Here is a 4,245-nt window from a genome sequence, read left to right on the forward strand (position 1 = left end):
TCAGAGTGGCCTCGTCATCAGACTGAGTGAGGCAGTCATGAGCCTCCTCAGCGCTGAAGACATGTTGCGCCATTGTACACGACACCTACCTGGCCAATTTCTAAAACACTACACTATCCCCAATATATGATGTGGTTTTGCACTAAGCACTGCAGCTCTGCAAGATGAACTCTCTCTCTCCCCCAGTAATGTCACTGACGCGGATGTGGTTCAGTCCCCCAAGGCTAATGACACACCAAGTTGTTACAGGAGATCGGGCAGCAGAAAGCCAGCGACGCTGGCTTCTGCTGCCAGGGGGGAGTCCAGGCTGTCAAACGACAGCCTGGTCTCCCGTGCAGCGGCAGGGATGTGTTCCTGACGCTGCACGAAGGGCTAGACGTCCCGATACGTCTATAGGGGATTGAAGGGGTTAAATACTTTTAGGGTGGTGGGCTGTGAAGGATTTTTTTTTCTAATGGGAGGGCTACACAGTGTTTTCAATCTTTTGAAAACTCTTTAAAAAAGTTTTATTTTAAACTTGTTTTGTCTTTTTTATCCTAAAGTAGTGTAACATGACTAGAGATTCTCCTGGGGTGTTTTGTAACGGCAGTGTCTGGGGTGGGGCACATTTTTCCAGGCCAATTTGTGAGGTTTTGCTATAGTTAGATGTACAGTAGATGACAATCCTATATGTTAGATGTAGATGATAATCCTATTTTTTTCAGGACAAGTTAAGCTATTCATATATACTGAGACACAATTTAGTAATGTTGTGTTTATACATATACAAGACTGCACATGCAGACCATGAAGGTGACAATAGATAAGCTAGTGCAGGGTAGTCACATAACGAAGAGCTCTAAGATACATTTGCACCTTTCTCCACTCCACAGCTATTTGCCGAAGTACATTGTACTCTCCCGACCCCCATGCACGCTTCCATTGATTTGCACAGGAGAGCATTTCCAGCCACCAATTGGCAGTTTCAATCAGTGGCATAAAACTTCAGACCACAGGTCTTTATTCTGATTGCCATATTTGGGGTCGGGAAGGAATTTTCCCCCTGGTATGGGGCAATTGGCATCTGCTTCATAAGGGTTTTTGCCTTCCTCTGGATCAACACAATAGGTATATAGGTTGAACTTGATGGACTTTGGTCTTTTTTCAACCTTATGAACTATGTTACTAGGTCTAAATTAATTAAACTCGTGTATAAAGTGGTTCGTTCACCATTTGACATTGATACATCTCTGGCATGAAGCTGGTACACATTATTCATTCAGTTGATGTAGATCCAGGCTACCCCCTTGTACAACCTAAACCGAATTTCTATAATTACAAATCTTTTTTTCCTGAATAAGGATCTCTACACATTCTTACATCCCAACCTAATTTGTCAAGTACTTTGGTCTCATTGAATGCACAAACATTTGCTTTGAACTAGACTTAAAGTGGTTTCGACTTTGAATCAGCGCATGCTGTGCAGAAAGGCTCTGTAAATGTCTATGTGGATTAACTAGTTAATTATTTTGTTTTGGATTTGTGCCCTGGAAATTGTGTGTTTACTGGTGACTTTGCATTTTATGAGATTTGGATTTTAGATGGCTAAATGAATGAAGTTCAACACTTCTGTAAGATTTATTCTCTTTCCAGGTTTCTATACTTTTTGACTCTATACCCGCATACAGGGTTTACAGACCTAGGACACCGCTAAAAACGTTCCCCCCAAGTTTACCAAAATACATTGCATAACATTTGCATGACCACAATTTGTTTTGCACGTTCTTGACTACACCTATATACCAAAACAAGGACATTGTGCCCGTTGGAGCTATGGCATAATGGGTCCTAAGTTCAGCCTCACAGTCATAGTTTTCAGAAACCTTATTCTTTATTACTAAAGCCCTCAAGTATCTCCAAGGCGTAAATTATATCCTGATCTTAAAGAGGTCCCTCTTCTGCTGCTGCGGGTATAGTGACATGGGGTTTTGTATAAATAAGTACTAATATAGTGATACAGGCTGTAGATTTTTTTCTTAAGGTGTGAATTTATTAAAAGTAAAAAGTGCAAGGTCTGTTAGTGCTAAAGTTGGTGAAAACTATATAGAGTATTGTAACGGGTTTACCAAGAGAGCTGTAGTAACTCCCAGAGATCACCCACATGTATCCTCCTGTTGTCGGAATCACTTCCAGCACTGGTCAGCATGCGCACCTTGGAACCCTGCTATGTGTACCCAATAAGTAGACATACAACTACCTTGAACTGAGTACAGCAGGAATGAACAGTTTATTGTTGTAAAACATAGACTGATATAGCCACAGAACTTCATTAACATAAATCAACATTGATAAACAGGTACATGTAGACAACCCAACCTTTAATCCCCTTTAGCTACTGAATATCCCCCTGGTAGCCATCCTGTTAATGGGATTAGTTTAACAATGGAGTTCCTGCCTGTTTGGCAGCCAGGCTGGAGTCATCTCTGAGTACCTTGGGCCCCTGTATGACAGGTAATTCTGTCACATATCTCCCCTTTTAAAAAGAAGACTGAACTGGGGCCAGACCCCCCTGCATCCAGTTCAGTCGGGGAGCACAGCTCCGTCACTCCTAGAGTTGTGGATGCAGGGGGCTGGCAAAGGGCACCTGTCCCACTAACCAGTCCTAGGGTGCACTTAGAGACTGGGGAGTTCGGGTCCCAGACGAGGACAACAGTCCTCGTCTGGGGCAGGGCAGGGAGACAGGGTCCATAATTTGCGGGTAGCAGGCTTGCTTTCAGTCCTCTCCAGGGCCCCAGTGATGGACATTTCCGTCACACACTCCATCACATATCTCCTTTTTCTGGGGGAGACTGACGTCCGATAAGACCCCACACGGTTTGACTCCAAAGTCAGTCTGTATATCCGGACCACCACTGCCAACCACAAATTGGTACTCCCCAAAACAATTTAACAAAGGACCAGTACTCACCCAGCAGCACTCTGCTTCTCCCAAGTAGTATAACTGCCGCTGGGGAGAAGGGCCAAATGTGCCTTCTCCCTGGAGTCCTCTCAGTCGCTGGGGAGAAAACAGAGAGGCTGGGGTCCCTTCCATATGGGGTTCTGGGCTGACTGCTCGGCACCTCTGGGGACTACAGGTGGCGACTGTAGTCCAATCCCCCTGCATGGTAAAAATGTTTGTATGACCCTCGGCAAGGGGAGGAAAGCCACATGCATCCCCTCCTGTATACTCCATCTGATGGGGAGAGATGTCGATCTGCCTCTCTCCCATTGCCAACACTTCTGCTGGGGATACAGGGTCCATAGAAATCACTGCCTCTGGGCAACATTGGGGGGGTAAAGCCAATGGAGCTGGGGTCACAGAAGGGAGCGGGCAGAGGCCAGCGGCACTCTGCCCCGAGGGCAGCGCTTCAGCTGCATTTGTAAAATCCAGGGGCATCACCAACTCTGTGGCTGCCTGACCGGACCCTCCTTGGTTACTGCGGTCAGGCTTGGGAACAAGTGGAAGGGGTGAGCAGAGGCCAGCAGGGCTCTGCCTCGAAGCCAGCAGTTCAGCTGGGGGATCTGGCTGGGACATGCAGGGGGGGTCTTGGTCAGTTTCTGGGCCATATTGCGGGGAATAGGGCAAAGTGTCTGGGGTGAGGGAAGGGAGTGGGCAGAGGCCAGTTGCGCTCTGCTCGGATGTTTGTGCTTCTGGTGGGGGCACAATACTCACAGGATCCACTGCGGCACGCTGCTGAGCACGGTCAAAGAGTTCTCGGTAGGCCTGCTCCAGGATCCATTCTAGGTAAACCAAATAATCGAAATCAGCCCACAAGTCGGGCAGGTAACAGGGAACATCTGCGAAAATCCCTTCCCTGAACTCTCGGATCTCCTCGCACCGATATTTCGATGGGCTCCCAAATTCTCGGTCCTCTTGTAGGCTTTCCATTATCAATCCCGGGCCGCCAAAGTCATCGCCCTCTGGCATGTAGTCATCCTTCAGCTCTGGACACCACTGCACGGCCTGCCAATACAGGGCCCGGTATCTAGTTGTAGCACGTACCATTCCTTGGAGGATGGGAGGACTATTCCCCAGACACCCTGGTCCACTCTGAGAGCCTCCATCCAGGCATTTATGTAACTAGCGACTCTGCTGTGCACCAACATGTCCTGTAGTGCTGGAACCATCTTTGGCTTGCTGCTGGTATACCCGCTGGTACTCCGCTGGGACGTTTGCAAGGAGGTTCCCGCCGCTGCCGCCAATGTAACGGGTTCACCAAGAGAGCT

The sequence above is a fragment of the Sceloporus occidentalis genome, unplaced genomic scaffold, assembly GCF_023333645.1.
Source record: "Sceloporus occidentalis isolate IW3139 unplaced genomic scaffold, rSceOcc1.0.p SCAF_474, whole genome shotgun sequence".
Taxonomy (NCBI): Eukaryota; Metazoa; Chordata; class Lepidosauria; order Squamata; family Phrynosomatidae; genus Sceloporus; species Sceloporus occidentalis.